Genomic DNA, 19,839 nt, shown 5'->3' with positions numbered 1-19,839 from the left:
GGGTCATAATAAAGCTTGTTCCATCATTGTGGTCTTACTTATTTTACTTCATATGACCCTTAGGCTGTCCCATGTAGAAGCCAGGGTATTTTATGGCTTTCTCCAGGTCCACATTTAATGAAGAACATTCAAGTTTATTCAAAAGTCAAGTGATCAGAGAGGGAGCACGAGCTGTAGAACAATGTGTAGGGCGTTTGCCTTCATAGAAATGACCTAGAATTTAATCCCTGACATCTCATATGATCCTCAGAGCACTGACAGGAGTGATTCCTGAGTGCAGAGCCAGGAGTAACCCAAAGCATTGCTAAGTGTGGCCAACAATCAAAATGTCTACTCCCTACACAGGCTCAGGGATCCTTTCCTTTCCTTTCAAGCTCCCAAGGACATTCAGAGTTTGTAGAAAAGGTCAGGCCTCATGTGACATTGGATGCAAATCTCGGGCACCAGCTGAGCAGGTTGGGAGCAAGTGATCACAGGTGAGAAACATTGGGTCAGAGAACACAGAACCAGCTGGGCAGGGACTTCCCAGGGGCAGGTGCAGAGTCTGATCAGGGTTTCCTGACCAATTCCCTGAGCCCCTCCCTGCATGAACCTGCAGACACACCTGGATTCTCACTTGGGACTAAATCAGTTCTTCCAGAAGGGACCAAGACAGGATTGGGCAGGTGTAAGGGGCTATTTGGGTCACACATGGTATTGCTCAGGGCATAATACTGACTCAGAGTTCATTTATTCCTGGTTGGACTTAGGGAAGCATATTGGGAGCTGGGGATTAAAGTTGGAGATTAAAGTTGGAGAATAACCTGCATGCCTTCTTTACTCTCAGTCTTTGATGCTCCTCTTAGCTTCAACTAACCTCTCCTGCTAATTCTTGGGGATAGTCAGCTGTCCCAGGAAGGAGGAGAAGAATTATGGTTCTTGGGGGCTGGGCACTGTGACATTGACCCCTCTTCTGTTTTCATAGAATATTTCCTAGAGGAGACTTGGTGTTCAGAAGGGACAGTGGTGCCTCTCCTTAGAGCCTCTTGGGAATGGTTGAGCAGGGAGGCAAATAGGCGTGTTGAATTGATGATATAGGTTTAAGAAATCAACTGTTCTTGCTGAATACTTTCATTACATGGATTATAAAAGGCTGGTTTTGTTCTGGTTTACTGAGTTTTCAGGCATGAGGCAATTCATGGATTTGTTCCCTGGATGAAGGGGAAGGTGGAGAACCAGGAAACCAAAGGCAGCTGCATGGTCAAAGCTTGGCCTTTGACATGCCTTCTTGGTTGACTTAGAGTTGTTATGTGTTCAGGGCAGGGGATAAGGGAAATAATATTTTCCCAGGCAAGCTCTCCACCCAAATAAGTTCCAGAGCTGCAGCGCGCAAATGGACCCTCTGCTCCTAAAGGCTATGATCACAGAGATCTTCTAAACCATTTTGGCACCCAGCGGCTTCTTATAGAAATGCATCTCGACTCTGAACTAAGCTAAAATATCAGAAATCCAAAACTTCTCGGCCGCTGTTGCAACTGTGGGAGCTCATATAATCTTCAATGTCAGCAATGGAAAAAAATTATTAAATGATGCCTTTTAAGCAGGCTTGATTATTGGGGGAAAATTCCAAATAATAATAGTGAGTTCTCCATTTAAATATTGAATGCATTCAAAGTATAGAGAGAATAAAGTGAAGATCACTAGCCACTCAGGTCGGGGGGGTGAGAGGGGGTATATTGGGGTTCTTGGTAATGGAACATGTACACTGGTGAAGGGATGAGGATTTAATCATTATATGACTGAGACTTACACATGAAAGCTTTTAAACTTTTTTCATGGTGATTCAATTAAACAGATGAAAAACAAAAATAAATAAAAGAAAGTCTGTGAAGATTATTGTATCTCACCATGGAGACTTAAGCCCTCATGGAAGAGATTATTAACATGTTACAGGTTAAACCTTGTGTGTTTATATCTTGTTAATTGAGATTGGTTGCCTTCTACTTCACATGCCATCAAATGTGGTGTGCTACTCCTACTTATCAGTATGTAAAGACTGAGATAATATAGAGTGCTCTTCAGGAATTCAAAAATTTTGAATGGTATAATACAGCAGGATTTATATTTTGATTGGATTGTGACATTATGTGCCCTGGACCATTCAGCCTGACACTGGGTTTGGAAGAATCTCTGCAATCTGTCTATTTTTTTGAGAATTATATGAGTCTCTGTATCTTGCAAGTCAATGAGGTTATTTGGTGCCAGAGGCAGTTGATAGGCGTGACTGCCAGGATTCAGAAGAACAGGGAGATGGGGGAAGGTACCCCGTCCCTGACAACAAGGGAGTCTGGAGATTTCAGTAACAAAATCTGTTTTTCAACATATTCAGTTTTGAAGGAGTCCCATGTAGAAACTGTGGAATCTGGCCGTGAAGTTGGTGGGAATGGAGTGAAGGCTTTTTGCTATCAGCGCTTGGCATGGGTGGATGCTTGAACTTTCTGCCACCTTCTTCGGTTTCCTGGATGTCTCAGGGTGCCATAAGCTGTCCCAGAGATGATGGAACACTAGTGGATCACATGTAATGCAGGTGCTCTAACCTATGTACTTCTACATCAGCCACCTTATTTTTTAATGTTTTAATACATATGTATTAAAATTTTTATTTTTTGTTTTGAGGGAGACATTGGGGCCACATTTGTTGGGGTCAGGAAATACTCCTGACTCTGTGATCGGGAGGGACTCGGTCAGGCTACAGGGACTATATCTTGTGCCTGGGATCCACTAGGGTCTTCCACATGCAGGGCAAGTGCTATCTCTCTGGCCCTAGTAATGAAGCACTTTTACTTTGCTTAGTGTTTAGGATGGACACGGATCAAAACCACCACTTCACACGTGGAAGAGAAGTGCTCTGTGAATGCTTAACAGTCCCACACTAAAAATACAATTTGATTAAATATTTACTGGGAAGTACACTATTCAGTTTGGCCAACTGACCCATGTAGCATGAGACATTAGGACAGAGAATGCCAGGAGTGCAGCCTGAATGGACACTTTGTAGTGGATTTGGATAGATTCCGTAGTCTTTGTGCATCTACTACCTACCCACTTTCTGTGATGTATATGACTTTTCTAAATAATTGATTTGATTTCAATTTCACAAACATATGTAATTGCTAATTGGAAAGAAAACTATTCCTAAACTAAGAGAATAAAATTATGATCTTCTTTCTTAAGGCCCTTTTTCTCTAAACCTGAACACGCAGGAGGCAATGACACTACAAAGCATGAAAACTTGGGGAGCAGTGAAAGCCAAGCTGGGGTTCATAGATTAAGGCAGACAAAGGAGAAAATTTTGATGACAATTTTGTCAGTCAGATTTTGGGAAGGCACAGAAAGGTAAAAAGTGAAAGAAGGAATTGGATGATTTGACCAGGCTTCCTTGCTGCTCCAACAGAGTGGGGTTCTAGGAAAGATGAATGTTATTCCATGTTTTGTCTCAAATATCACCTTCATTTCTCCAGCAATTGATGCTTGATAGTTTCTTAAAGCAAGATCTTTTGATCTAATTCTAAACAGAAGGATTATTTTTAGGCTCTTGAGCCCATTTTGCATGACTTCACAGAGGTCACTTTGTCAACTACCCTTTATACTGACTTTTCCAGAGTAAAAGATTGCATAGTTATGATTATTCTGCATATGTGCATAAAGAGAATTTTCCAAGAACCCTGTTTTCCATATAAATGATTATATCCAATCCAGTGTGCCTTGCTCTTCACCATGTTCTATTACAGATTACATTTTGATGGGAGCACATGAATCTAACCTACCAGTCTCACATTTACCAAATTTCAAAATATGGAATGCTTGTTCCCCATTATAATGCAATCTTCTGCTCATAGACATTTTGATATAATCATGACCAAATTGGTGACTCTGCATTGATTTGTGGTTCTGGGTGCTGTATATTTGAAAGTGGCAGCCACACACCTACCAAGCACCTCCTTAGCCTCGAGACTGGCAACACATGGATAGGTCTTACTCACGAACTCCAACACAACTCCCTGAATTGCATAACCTTGGTTTAGTCTCATTTGGGTTAAAGTTATATTAACACCATTGCTTGTAATAGAATTCCATGCAAAGCTGTTTTCACTCAGGACGCCCTAGAGGGGGGCAGGTGAGAACCCTTCCTGCCCTGACAGCTGACATCCACTACCCAACCGCTGCCACGCTCCAGGCTGCTTTACAAGACACTTCCTACCAATTTTCCATAATTACCACACCATATTTGATGGAGTTCAGACAGTGGGCAAAAAATCATGGAATATATATATATATACATATATATATGTATATATATATATATGAGCCAGACATGCTACCCAGAGTATCCCACCCACACAGACAGAGCTGGCAAGCTACCTGTGGTGTATTCGTTATGCAAAAGACAGTAACAATAGGTCTCATTCCCCTCCGCCTGGAAGAGCCTCCAATCTTTAGGAAAGACGAATAAGGAGATGATGCTAAAATCTCAGGGCTGGAAGGAATAGAGATGTTACTGGTGCATACTCAAATGAATCGACAAATAATTAGATGACAGTGATACAGTGATACTTGTAATATTTTTACCCATTTATTTTCATCCATCCATATTTCTTTTTCCAAAGTGGGTTGCATTATATGCAGAGCAGTACACAGATCAATTAGAACAATGTCACCAACGATGCACAGACTGGTTAATCAGAGTTCCAGGGAGAAATAAATGATCATAACCAATCAGCCCCCTGGCATATACTTGTGCATAGACAGAACGATGACCAACATCTGTATGAGATCCACGATATTGTAGAAATTAGTCCGATGGGCACAGCTTTGGAGGAAGATCTTTCATCTTCTCCTGGTATATTTCATCAAAGGTTTCTGCTTGTGCCACTGTGAGGTGATTTTTCCAGTCCCCAGAAACACCTGACAAACATAAAAGAGAGACTCTGATTAGATGATGTCAGTTCTGCTGCCACCAAGTTGTCTCATCCTGCTTTGGGTACAAAATTTACCACTGTCAAGTACTTATGCAGAAAAGGAAAACTAAGAGCAAACAATTTCATGCTGTGCTACGAATCTTCACTTTACTGAGTGTAACTGGCAAGGCATGTGAGACAGACACTTCTCATTTCTATTTCTATTAGTTTCTGGGCATTACTGGCTGTGTCAGAGTTTGTTCTTTGCTCAGAAATCACTCCTGGCTCGGCTCAGAGTACCATAGATGTTGCTGCATAAATCCTAGGTCAGCTGCATTGCTATGCAAGTGTCTTCTATCTTGTGTTTTCTCTCCAGTCCCTTATTTTCTTCAGACTAATCTCAGCTTGGAGGTCACAGGTCAAGATTTCTATGTTGGAATACCTGGGGTCGGAGGGATATCTCTCTTCATGACAGGAGGTGCTTTCTTCCCTAACTTCCTGGACACGCTTTTGTCCACTATCTGCTTATAAGGAAACAAATTATAGCAGTCTAAGGTTTCGTATTATAACCTCATTGTGGTAATGACCCCACAGACTTTATCTCTAAATCCAGTTCTGAAGTCCTAAACAGGGAGGGGAATATCACTGACCCTTCAAAGACAGGAATTGGCCTGGAACATGCCTCCTTAAACTCACCACAAAATAATTGTCCTTCTCACTATCAGAACAACGTATTCTCACACAGCTGCCAAATTGTTCCTATCCTCTACAGCATCAGCTTTCCACGAGTGACCTGTGAATCAAGTCATCTGTTTCCCTATGCAGCAGCAAGAACTGCGGAACACAGGTCTGTCTTCCAAAGTAAAGAAACAGAATCAAGCCACAGGTTGCAGAAAAACTGTAGTTGACTGAGTCCCTGTGTAGGGACCAGACCCATAGTACAGGAGTACAGGGGTTAGTTCTTTCCCACGCACATGGCCTTACCAGTTTCTATCCCTGGCTTCCCACAGGGTCCCTACGTACCACAAGGAGTAATTCCTTAGTTCAGAGCAGTACTATATACTGAACATCATTGGCATGGCTCAGGCCATCCCCATGCTCCCCCCAAAAGAGTTACACATCAAATTCTCCTAGATTTTAAGCATCAAGGAAAGCCTCATTATCCTATACCCCAACCAAAAAGCTGACATGGTGTGTCACCTGACTCCACAGCCGTGTGTGACAACCTGGCTGGCTGAGTATGAAAATCATTTCCTTCCTTGTTCTAGCCACACATCCTTGAAGCTGGAATTCTCCAAGTCTATGGCTGAGAAACTCCTCATCTTGAGCCCAAGATCAATTTATTGAATTTTATTACAAAGGGTCTTACACAAAACTTGTAGCCACACATCCTTGAAGCTGGAAGCCTCCAAGTCTATGGCTGTCTATTGCAGAGTGAAAAACATGATCTGTCTTCAAGTGTTCACATGAGATGAAAACTCTACTTTTAGACATTTCCTAGTTCATGACAGTGACAAGAACATGCCCAGTTTGAATGTCTATCCCTGATCATTGAGCCTGGTCTGTTTGATGGTGGTCAGGAATTCGAGAGGATCCCTTTGTAAGCTGAATATCTGCATGGCAATTTCTGAGAAGAGAGATAGATCTACTGACCTCAAAGAACTCAGATGGTTCGAAAGCAGGAATCAGCATCTGCCAGTGCCTATAGCTCACATCATAACTAGGAGAGATTTTCACCCAGCTCGTGGAGAAGTGAAATGAATGATGGACAGTGACCATGCATGAACTCTACCGTGTTGTCTACCCTGATCTCTACCCTGTTGTCCTGCCACACACACAGCATTTTACTTTACCTTTTCTCATCATGGTTGATATCTTTAGATCAATATAAACACCATCCACGAGAGAATAATTCGACATCTTATTTTATTTCATAGCCTTAAAGGAAGAATTCTCGAGGACTGAATCCAGGGCTTCTGGTTCTAATTCCATGTCCAGATATTGGCAGATCTTCTGCACACTGCTTCTTGTGTCCTTGAAGAAGACCAGCAAAGCAACAATTTAAAAGATGCCAGAGAGGAGATGAGAGAGAAGAATCCCCAAAGGGAGAAGGTAATAGGGAGCAGAAGAGCACTTGGAAATTCAAGCTCCCAGGAGCTGGATAGGTTGGACAGAGTCAGACGGTATACAGGGAATGTGAAGAAGTCAGTTCCACCTGATTCTCTGAGTAGTATGATACCCTTGCTCCTAATCAGGGTCCAAAACAGAACATGCTCAAATGGCTTTAGACACTTACACTCACAGTTACTCAGACAGATCCAGGGAGAAGCTGACAAGGTGAAAGGGAAGGACTGCAGCTCTCTTGACGCCATCAAGGATGTTCAGAAACACCCCAATGAACCGCCTATAGATGCACAGTGTCATCCCATAACCAGTGTTAGTCATTGAACTGGGTGCACAGTGCAGAGAGGGAGATGATGAGAAAAAGAATGTATCTCTGGAAGGACTTTGCCCTGACTCATGGACCTCAGTTCCTCCTAGTAATAAGAAGCTTTTTACTTTCTTTTTTCCATGAGTCTTGATTATGTTTCACAAGAAAACTTCTGACTTGAGAAATGACTACAGGGAAAGTTGTCTTGGTGACTGAAAACTTGTTTAGAGGATGAACAGGAGTGTGTGTCAGAAGGAAACATTCTTGGTAGAGAGGTATTTTGTGATATAGGCGATAACTGCAGAGGCATTGGGGCAGCTCAACTTACTTCTACAGCCCATCATTTCCACCTGTATGGGCAGCATCCTCAGTGGTGACAACATTGGAGGACCCAGTGCCTTTGTGACTCTCATGCGTCTCCTGTTTCTGGGTAGGGCTGCCACTCTTTCAATGTTGTTAAAGGGATCAAAAACCACGTGCCAGAGTAAGGAGTCTGGGGAGTGCTCTTTCAAAGTGGGGCGCCATGGTACGAGCTGTCCTCTCCCTGGGACCTATCATATGTATACAGAGATGTTGGTTTTGAGATACTGAGGAGGAGGAATAGGTAGTAAGGGCAGAAAATTGGGAGATTCCAACCACAGGAACCCGAGTTACCCTTTTCAGCTCTTCATAACTCAGCAGCAGGAAGTTCTCCCGATCTCTCTTGGGCATCCAGCCATGGATATGGTCGAACCATGAACCATAGGGCACTGCAGAGTGGGGAGGCAGAGAATGAAGTGGGTCCCACATCATGGTGGTTAGGATCCTCTGAATGTCAAAACTCAGGCAACATTGCTCGCGCCTCTCCATACCAGGGCCTTTACTATGGTTCACTGATAGAACAAGAGGAATTGGGCACACAGTGCTCCAACATCCTGGGGGTGTCCTACCCAAGAAGTTCTGCAAGAGCTTTTTGAGGCTCTTTGAAGTTTCTGCCCATCAAGTGAACCACGAATGGAGAGGCACAGTAGTGCATCTTGAATATATTGTCTCTCTTATGATTTTGACAGTTTCTTTGATAATTATTTTCTCTTAGGAAATGATCTCCTGCCTATGTCTCTCTGTCTCTCTTTCTCTATTTCTCTGTCTCTTTCTGCCTGTCTTTCTCCTCTATTCTGTTCTGAGAGCTCTGTCCTATATGCAATTACTGTATTCCGGGGAATTGTCTAATGTGTCTATGATAGTGGTCGGGATTCTTTCCTCTACGTAACCCAGTCTCACAAAAGCAAGAGGAACTGAGCTGTAGACTTCACACACCCTGATTTCTTGCCTGATCACAAAGTTATAGCATCAATATGGTATATTTATGGCCAAAAGAGGCATCTCATATGTTGGGTTAAAGAGAATGCGAACACCATCCAGTCATTACCTTCATTGTTCACATATCAGAGTCTTTGAGAAGAGCAGTAACAGTACATTTAGGGCTCAGATGATTGTTCGATCAGTGTTTCTACAAAAAGCAGGTTTCAGGGTGAAAATGTATGAAGCCAATGTCTGTCTTAAGACACTCACAATCTTTGAGTGAAAATGGGTCCAAAATTTGAGTTTTTATTGACATCTCAGGGGCTCATGGCTTAGTCCTGTTTCTGTTCTCAGGATTCACTCCCAGAAAGCTCAGGTACTTATTTGGGGTCTAGGAATCAAACAAAGGTCCATCCTGTGTGAAGCAATCGCCTCACTGCTCTGTGGTTTCTCTAGCACCAAAATGGGTCAAATATTGAATGTAAGACTTCAAACCATGAAACTCCTCCATAGACTACAAGAGATCATGGGATCTTGGCAAAGATACACCCCAAGATGTCTTGGGAAGTTGGGATTCTTTCATCCAGGTATTGGATGAAAAGCTGACCCCGAGGCTCTGTCCCCAGGGGAACAAAGGAAAGAAGGAGTAATACTGCAGTGTATCCAATGGTTCCTGAGGCACTAGGTTTGTGAAGTTGCAATCTAGTAGAGAATTGGGACCTAGTAAAATAGGGCTCCATACTGACACAGCAGCTGCTAATTTTTGGGAAGACATTTAGTTACCATCTGGGAATAACGTGAGATCTCATAAAGGACTCTGACATCCTCCACCCAACTACTGTATTTTACAGTCACTCACCATTTCCTTCAAGGAACCAATCAAAATATTGTTCCTGCATCATTGATTCTGCATCTTGAACATATTTGAAGCCTTTTCAGAAGAAATGGCCAGACACAATAACATCTCTGGGATTTCTAATGACATAAATCACCTTCAATAGAAAAAAGGGGTAAATATCATCCATTGAAATTATGTTTTATCCTTCCTATGAAAATTCATTTACATTGGGAAACATCAGTTTAGAACATGACCGCGTTTTTTTTTTATAATTTATTTATTTTTAATTAGAGAATCACCGTGAGGGTACAGTTACAGATTTATACACTTTTGTGCTTATACTTCCCTCATACAAAGTTCGGGAACCCATCCCTTCACCAGTGCCCATTCTCCACCACCAGTAAACCCAGCATCCCTCCCACCCTCCCCGATCCCATCTCCCCCCACCCCGCCCTGCCACTGTGGCAGGGCATTCCCTTCTGTTCTCTCTCTCTAATTAGCTGTTGTGGTTTGCAATAAAGGTGTTGAGTGGCCGCTGTGCTCAGTCTCTAGCCCTCATTCAGCCCGCAACTCCCTTCCCCCACATGGCCTTCAACTACAATGTAGTTGGTGATCGCTTCTCTGAGTTGCCCTTTCCCCGGAACGTGAGGCCAGCCGCGAAGCCATGGGGTCAACCTCCTGGTACTTATTTCTACGGTTCTTGGGTATTAGTCTCCCACTCTGATATTCTATATACCATAGATGAGTGCAGTCTTTCTATGTCTGTCTCTCTCTTTCTGACTCATTTCACTCAGCATGAAACTTTTCATGCCCATCCACTTAACTACAAAATTCTTGACTTCCTTTTTTCTAACAGCTGCATAGTATTCCATTGTATAGATGTACCAAAGTTTCCTCAACCAGTCATCCGTTTTAGGGCATTCGGGTTTTTTCCAGATTCTGGCTATTGTAAACAGTGCTGCGATGAACATACATGTGCAGATGTTGTTTCGATTGTACTTTTTTGCCTCTCTGGGATATATTCCCAGCAGTGGTATTGCTGGGTCAAATGGGAGCTCAACCTCTAGTTTTCTGAGAATCGTCCATACTGTTTTCCAAAAGGGCTGAACTAGCCGGCATTCCCACCAGCAGTGTAGAAGGGTCCCTTTCTCCCCACATCCTCTCCAACAGCGGTTGCTTTTGTTCTTTTGGATGTGTGCCAGTCTCTGTGGTGTGAGGTGGTATCTCATGGTTGTTTTGATCTGCATCTCTCTGATGATTAGTGATGCAGAGCACTTTTTCATGTGCCTTTTGGCCATTCGTATTTCTTCCTTGGTAAAGTTTCTGTTCATTTCTTCGCCCCATTTTTTGATGGGGTTGGATGTTTTCTTCTTGTAGATTTCAACCAGTGCTTTATATACCATTGATATCAACCCCTTATCTGATGGGTATTGTGTAAATATCCTTTCCCATTCTGTGGATAGTCTTTGGATTCTGGTCACTGTATCTCTTGCGGTGCAGAAGCTTTTTAGTTTAATGTAGTCCCATTTGTTGATCTCTGTTTTTACTAGATTGCTTAGTTCCGTGGAACATGACCGTGTTTTCATGTGCTGCAGAGGACATCCTTTTGGTGTCCCCTCAAATCGCGCTTCCATGAGTCGCAAAATAATCTTTCCTTTAATCTGACCCAAGCCCCACTGCGGTGATCGTCCATATTCTTTTATATTTTTAAATTTTATTAAATCATTGTGAGATATTTACAAGGTTTCATGTTAGGATTACAATCACACGATGATCAAACACCCATCCCTCCACCAGTGCACATTCCCCACCACCAATATTCCGGGTATACTTCCCCCTTTTCACCCTCTCCCTGACTTCATGGCAGACAATATTCTCCATACTCTCTCTCTACTTTTGGGCATTTTGGCTTGCAACACAGACACTGAGAGGTCATCATGTTTGGTCCATTATTTACTTTAGGCACATGTCTCCCATCCCAACGTATCTTTTAACCATCATTTTCTTATTGATTTCTTCTCTATTCCATCTGCCTCCTTCACTCTGCTCATGAAGCAGACTTCCACTATGGAGCAATCCTCCTGGCCTTTGTATCTACTGTCCTTGGGTGTCAATCTCCTGTGATGTTATTCAATACTCCACGAATGAGTGCAGTCCTTCTATGTCTGTCCCTATATTTCTGACTCGTTTCACTTAGCATGATACTCTCTATGTCTACTCATTTATAAGCAAATAATATGACTTTTTCTCTCCTAACAGCTTCATAGTATTTCATGGATCACCCATGTTCTTAATAGTAATTTTTATCTATCTCAAACCTTATTTTCATTGATCTACTTAACGTATTTATTTAATTTATTGTGGTTGGTGGGAGGGGTCTCTTTGGGCCAAACATATTGCTCAGGGCATATGCCTGGCTCTGATTTCAGGGATCATTCCTGCTTGGGTTTAGGGGAACATATTGGGCGCTTGAAATTGAAGCTGAGATGCACACATACAAAGCAAACACACTTCCTTCTGCACTATTGCTCCTGCCCTCTGCTCATTTTTTACTTTTTATTATTATTATTATTATTTTATTTTTGGGTAACACCTGGTGATGCACAGGGGTTACTCCTGGCTCTGCACTCAGGAATTACTCCTCGCATTTCTCAGGGGACCGTATGGGATGCTGGGAATCGAACCCGGGTTGGCTGCATGCAAAGCAAACGCCCTACCCACTGTGCTATCGCTCTAGCCCCTTCTCCTCATTTTTTAAACAAATGGAGAAAGTCATCATAAATTTCTTGTCTTTTTTGTTTGATTTGCTTCCTAGAGCTTAATAGTGTCAGGCTTCATACACGTCAAAACAGAACATTTGCTACCTTTGAGTTTGGTCATTTTCCAATCTATATGTTCACCTCTTTTCTTCTATAATCCAAGCAAACACCAGACAACACAAAAAAAACTAGGTATGTGGAGGGAGGTGTTGCGGTGAGAAGATGGTCGAAGCGTTTCTACAAGAGGCCAGAGCTGGCTGAACGCGATCGTTATCAACTCTTTGAACAATGGCCTGTTGCGGTCATAAAATTTCTGACCGAAGGAAGGCAAGGGTCCTTTAAAATTCTCCCCCAATGAGTGCCTTCGGAACCAGCCTGGCGCCCGCTGTGGAGCTTCGTCCAGGAATGTGACCCCTGAAGAAGGTTGCCCTGTGGCTGCAAGTGCCCACGCTGGCGGAGACAGGACGGTCATGTGCGCTATGTCAGCTGGTCGCTGTTGCTACAGCATTTCTATGTGAATAAACAGTGCTGTTGGGGCAACCTGGATCTGCTTGGCAAGAGCATCAGCAGCCCTTCTGTGTCGCTGTGCTTCCTGACATCCCAAAATTTGGCATTATGCCTCAAAAGTCTCCAGCAAATAAGGACATAGTTTTTTTTTTTTTTGATAGTTGGGTTTTATTTTTTATTATTATTTTTTTTAATTTTATAGGACATAGTTTTATGAGAAATTAGGCTGGCAAAATTTAGGTATGGGTAGACATGCCCACCAACCTCCTCTGGTGCTGCCATACAAGCTCATTATCAAGCTTGCTTGATTATAAATAAATGTTAAATGAGATTTTTTCAAAAGTCTCAGGACATTTTTTCAGACACTCGCATGACTGAATCATCCAGTGCACTTGGAAGGGGAGTGAGTTAGCCCAGTGCATTCCCAAACAGAGCCTCTGGCAGCCACTTGCTCCCACAATCCAAAATTGCCACTGACCTCTGGGCCAAACCCCTGCATTTATGGACAGACCTCACCAAGATATTAATCTGCTGGAACTTTGGGTATGCTGGTTTTATGACTGAAATCTCCAGGTTCTTTTTGAGTTCAGAGGGGGATAAATTCCCACATTGCTGTAATTCCAGAATCCCTGGCAGTTATGTTCAATCCAAAACTGTCACACATTTACAAAATCCATTCCTGTTGTACCTTTCCATATAAATACTGAACTTCTTGAACAAACAGATTTCTGCTCAGTACCCATATAGTAGACTAAAATGCTCAAAAAGAGAGAGTGAGAGAGATTGAGAAATAGACAGAGAGCGAGAGAAACATTACTGTTATAGAAGCAGGCTTAGGTGTGGGTGGGAGGAAACTGGACACATTGGTGGTGGAAAAATGACATTGGTGATGGGATGGGTGTTGGAACATTGTATAACTGAAACCAGCTAGTGAAAAAAGGATAAAAGAATTAGCTCATCTCTACAAGGTTTCAAAAATACTTGGTCCTGAATCTCCGTCTTACTGAATGCAAACAGTGGTACTCAGAGTTCCCCCTTAATTGAGTTAGGGAGTCAGAGGGGATTTTGGACAAACAGAAATCAGAAATCCCAGGACCCAGAGCACCATTCACTTCCCCATTGTTTCATTTCATGAGGAAATGAGGGAATTGTGAGTCCAGAAGAGGCCCAGAGAGAAGGCAGAGGTGTGCCTGTCTATCCACATAGACTCTCTCTTCCTCACTTTGCTCTACTGTTCATCTCAAACTACCTCCTATCTACAGACACAGAGTATGTTACTCTTTAGGATCCCTGTGTGCCACCTGTCATTCCCATGAGAGTTGTGTTAGACTATTGGACTTAACAGACATTGACAATAGGTAGAGACCAAGGGAGCAGAAAAATCAGGATGGGTGCCAACCACTCACACTGGATTCAGGCATTCATTCATGAATGTTTTCAGCAGTCTCCTATAAAGAGCTCTTTTGGCTTCAACCTGACCTAAGTTAAGTTGCATCTTAAACAGAATGGGGTGACATAGCAAAGAACAGAACTCTTTATTTCCATTTTTACTTGGCTGCCAAAAACCCTGTAGAATGATTGACAGGACGCCCTCAGAAATGCACAGTAATGTCATCTAACACAGAAGCACAGACCCTGTCCAGGCCTATAAAAGAGACTATGCATTTCCACCACAGTCTCTGTTAACCCCTGGGAATACCAAGATTTAAAAAGCATTGATCACACATACGAGGACCATCGTGCACTCACCTTCACTTTGGCACTAAAGAATGACTTGAGCAGGAATTGGATCGAAGGTGGGAAGTCACAAAGCATGGGCCTTCTTATCTTTCAATAACTTATACCCCTCGTCTGTCTCTAACCATGGGGAACGGTCCCAGAGAGGCACAGATTGAATCCACTTGGGATCTCCTTTGGTTCGAATCAGGGAAAGAATCTCCACCATACAGTTTGTTCCTAAATAAAGGACAGAAAATGAAGGTCAGGCATTTTCTTTAACTTTCAAAAAAAGTATCACAATAATTATGGGATGAGAAAGACACCGTTTTGAAGCATAAACTGCAGTTCTATCAACAAAAATTGAGATCTGAAAACACCCAAATTTCAGCATAATTTCATCCAGATATGTGGATGAAAAAGATGAGAACTATATAGACAGTGAGGAATCCTAGTCATCAAGGAGAAGGGATGAAGTCCAATTCTTTTCATCTAATGTGAAAGTAATTTTGAAATTAAATACCAGGTGACAGAGACACAGCAGTGATTCCCGGGAGACAAAAGCTTGCCGGAGATCTCTCCAGACCCCGCACAGAGTCAATTCCACTGAGTCACCTCAGATGGAGCGGGTGTGCTCTCTCTGCCTATTCCAGATGAAACCCTGGTGGCCATGCGCTTCTAGAAGAAAAACCAGGTATGCGGGTTCAGGGACTAAGACTCCAGGCCACCTTGTAGCACCAGAGATTAGCCCTCCCTCTTTTCTCCCCCCAGCTGGGAGTCCTAGCTCTCACACCCATGATCTACCATCTCAGCGCTTCAGCACCCTCGATCCAGAAACTCCCAAATGAATATGAAAATGGATTAGCTCTTACAGAGATGTGTCTGGATCCCAACCTTTTACAATTTTAGAATTCCATAAGTATGTGTCAGCTTTTGCAGCCTCACGACCTCGCATAATATTTATAATAAGCAATAGAAAATAAATTATCTAGCATCTGTGAATGGCATTAATGCTTGAATGGTGGTAGAAAAATTCAAAAAATTGGTGTAATGGTGTTGGAACTGGTGCTGAAACATTAAAAATAATCAACTAATGTGAACAATCTTATGAAAATAAAAAATTTTAAAAACAATAAATACATAAGTAAAAATAAACATCAGTTGATACAGCTGATAGAGAATCAATAAAAAAACAACACGGAAATAAAATAGAGGGACTCTGGGAAGAGTACCCCATAGTCTGTAGTCACAGTTTTGATGTTACCGAGGGGCCAATGGGTCAGCAGAGGTGATGGGGTGTTGGCAGTTTGGTGTTGGCTTTGGAAAATTTCAGTGTATTTCTAAACAGAAACATTTATGCTTTTGAAACCCTCTGGTACCTCAGTAACCAAAGAAACAAGCAAATGTCACAGTGCTGGGGACATGCCTGGAGTTCTCCCACTCTTTGCTCATAGTTCTCTTTGTAAGAAAGTCTTGATTTACTTTATACCTAACTTTAAACATTCAAGCAAGATCTTTTATAAAATCCATATAAACTATCTTTCCCTCCTTTTACTCTATAATCACCACCCATTTTTTCTTTTTTCATGAACTCCAGAACAGCAGGTACCCTGCCTAAATGCACCAGCACAATTGTTTGTCCTTGTGTGACTGGTCGATGGACTCTATACAGTCAGCTGGACTCAATACTCAGTTACGAGCACACAAAATCTTGTGACTTTCTGAACTTCACTCATTCATAAAAGGTTGAAGAATATGCCCTGAGATGTTCGTGCTACATTTTAACTCCACAGTGCCAAGGCATTTGATCTTGATTTTGACTCTGCCTCTGTCTCTGTGCCCAGTGGTTATTTCTGTGCACTTACCCTGTCCCTGATCTCACCTCAGTCCTCATTTGTTTGCCTCCCCTCATATAAAGAGCATCTGGATATACATAGCCGCCTAGCAACACAGCTTCAGGACTAACCCAGGAAGAGATGCAAAACAGGATAAATCTCAGGGGTACACACATCTTTAGGCTGAATACTATGGGGCTCCCTTAAGATGGGGGACAGGCCAGGTCCCCTCCCTGCTGAAGCCCCAGCTTCTGCAGTCACATCAGAGCTAGAGCCATGCAAAGATCCAACTTTACTGCTTCCCAATTCATCTCTGCAGAGATGCAAGGCCAATGAAAATTCCAGGTACATAGGGATTTGGCCTGAAAACTCTGGGTTCTTCTTGGACTGGAGCAAAGCAGCCTCCCCCACCCAGCTGTCCTGCTGTAAGTCCCACGAGCAACACTCACATCCCACAGTCACTTCCTTATAAATAACCCCCAGCTTTACAAGCTTTGGGGAGATGCCATTCAAACAAAGCTGCTGAAACAAATCAGTTCAGTTCTACAGTTCCTGGACTTCTTGGGTGTGCAATCACATAGGGCGCGGAGTGACCCCTACAAATTCCACAATACTGACAGCCCATTAGAGCACACCAAGTTAAATGTGAAAGTAACATAGAAGTCAGTGAAGCTCAATTTTAAAAATCCACAACAGATAAGCTTTTCTTTTTTTAAAATTTTCTTTAATTCACACCTCACAACTGAGAATTGAAACTCTACATATAGGACACAACCTGATCACGGGACTATATGCAGTGTATAGTGATGCCACTACAGTCCCAGCTGATCAAAAATCAAACTCCCTTCAGGTCTTTGATGAGCTACTTTTGCACTTTTGCCTCTTGACCTTAGTTAAAACACTTGACGCGGTCTTAGAATTCCATTCTATAGGCTCCCCTAGAGACTGATAGTCCTCACCCGAACCCTTTTAGGATATCTCTGTTCCAGGCCCAAGTCCAGTTTCCTGGACTCTGTAGTCTGGCCTATAGAAAGTCTCTTTTCTTTCCCTAATGCTCAAGACATGCCACAATCTGTCTCTGCAACTGCTCCAGCTGCCTTACCTGATTTAGGGTAGGTCAGCAGCAAGACATCTTCATCTGTAAACAAAAAATTATGCCACTCTTCTGTCATGAAAGCAGGTGTGAAAATCTCTGTTGGAAAAAGTACACCACTGAGACTTTTATTTTCACCTGACATTCTGGTTGCTTGACTTTGGAGGAATGTGATATCCACGGTTGGAGGTTCCTTTGTTAACTATATGACCCACATTATAATAAAGTCCAATCTTTCCCTAAGGTAAGTCTAAAGGTCACGATATTATAAATCTGTGAGGTCATTTAGGAGACATTATGTGGAAATCTGAGTATAAAACTTGAAAAGAAATTGTAGGATATGGAGTGCTTAAGATATTTTTAAGGAATGGTTTTAGAGGCAATGTGGAATAGTGGATTGACATTGAGAGTATCATTCTAAGTTAACTGAGTCAGAGAGAGAGAGAGGGACGAACAGACATGGAATGACTGCAGTCATTTGTGGAATATAGAGTAAAGAATGTAATGGGAGACTAATACCTAAGGATAGTAGACATAAGAGCCAGAAGGATGACTGCACAGCTTAGAAGACATTCTAACATGCTGGTGGAAAAGGCAGCTGGGATTGAGAAAGGACCACTAAGTAATGATGTTTGGAGAGCGCTCACGTGATAGGAGATGCGTGATTAAAGTGGACTATAGACAAAGCATGGTGGCCACTTAATACCTGGATTGCAAACCACAACACCCAATGGAGAAAGAGTAAACAGGAATGTGCTGGTCACAGAGGCCAGGAAATGGGTGGGAGGGATATTGGGAACATTGATGGTGGAGAATGGGCATTGGTGGAGGGATAGGTACTCATTTATTGTATGAGTGAAACATAATCTGGAAGGTTTGTAAGACTATAACTTTATCTCACAGTGACTCATTTAAAAAAGAAAAAATCTGAAAAGGGAAGCAATGTAGAAAAATGCAAAGATAGAAGAGAAGGAGGATGAGGTAGAGTAGAAAGAGAAGGAATAGGGGGAAGAGGAGATGCAGGAGGAGGACACGGAGGAGGAGATAATCTGTGAAGATCATCTTGGCTGTGAAAAATGCTTTTTTGTGTTTTAGGCTTCATGTGCTTTTGGACTTGTAATCTGGGCACCTACTGATGCAGCGTGGAGAACAAGTGATTGAGGTAGGGAACACTGAGACCAACCACACAGAGCCAACTTGGTCCAGAGAGCGAGCACAGGGCAGGGGAGTGTTGGGGCAGATCTGATCATAGTGCCCTGGCCATATTCTAAACACTTCTGTACAAAAAAATGTGTACACACCTGGGATTTCTCCAAGGAACTAAGTCAGCTTCTTCCACAAGGGACTGAGATGTGATTTAAGAAGTAGCTTGACTGAGGGGGAGCCTCTCAGTCACCAAGTCCACCTTCACCTCAGCAAGTGCACTCAAGTGCACTCAAGCACCTGCCCTCCAACCCTCCCTGCCATCCTACCCTTTTATTAGTCTTGTTATGACTCGGGAGATTATGTTCCCTCAACACCTGGCAGCTTCAATGAACACATGGAACAAGAGGTCAAGGAACAGAGGAAGAAAAGTATCAAGGAAATCAGTGGGAAATCAGCCTCTGAATCTGAAATCCAAGGTTGGGATCATCCTCTCAGTAAAATAAACCTAGTTTAATTACAAGGAGAGCAGCAAAGAATCTGTGAAATCAGGCAAGAAGAAAATAAGAAACTGTCATGGTTTGCTTTTGTTTTGCTTTCTGTTTGGGGCCACACCCAGCAGTGTTCAGCGCTTACTCCTGGCTGTGTATTCAGGGTTTCAGGAACTCTATGGGATGCGAAGATTGAATCTACATCACTGTAGTCAAGGCAATTGTCCTACCTGCTGTGTAGTTATTCTGGCTCCAAAGATTATCATGATGTTAGTAAGCTCCTGCCATGCCATCCGTTGTCAGGTGTTCAAAGGGAGGAGAGGTTCCTGCTTCTCAGGGTGCTACTTAGTGCAGTAGTAAGATGGAGCTGCTGTGGCTTGTTTTGTGGCTTGTCCACAGGCGTCGCCAGGGGAGTGAAAAGCGGCAGGTGTGGCGCAGAGCTGCCGAGCGTGTCTGACGGGAGGTGCAATAGTAACTGTTCAAGAAGGGACTGGCGGGGACATGGCTTGCTGCACACTGGGAGGGCCAGCCCCTGCCCGCTGGGAGTGCCAGCTCCCCCTTGCAGATGGCATCTCTGAAGAAGCCCATCGCTCTAACGGGGTAATATACATAAGTGCTTAAAGAAAATGTTAACTCTAATGGTTATGTCTTGTATAGAGAGTGTTATATGTATTTAAGTTGCATATTTTTCTAAAATAAAGCCGAATATCAAACACTGACCTATGGACTGCACTTCTTTGTGGAGATGCTGGTCTTTCTCGTTGAGAACAATGGAGTTGTAACAGCCGCGGTTATGATACAGCTCCAT

At 42.8% G+C, this 19,839-nt stretch overlaps 1 pseudogene; it reads right to left on the bottom strand.

Moving 5' to 3' along the window:
- Positions 1 to 4,831: 4,831 nt before the first annotated feature.
- LOC101553032 (sulfotransferase 2A1-like) lies at positions 4,832 to 19,839 on the bottom strand (annotated as a pseudogene).

The sequence above is a fragment of the Sorex araneus genome, chromosome 8 (assembly GCF_027595985.1).
Source record: "Sorex araneus isolate mSorAra2 chromosome 8, mSorAra2.pri, whole genome shotgun sequence".
NCBI lineage: Eukaryota > Metazoa > Chordata > Mammalia > Eulipotyphla > Soricidae > Sorex > Sorex araneus.
The sequence above is the reverse complement of the archived record's forward strand: the minus strand, read 5'-3'. Positions and strand labels throughout refer to the sequence as shown.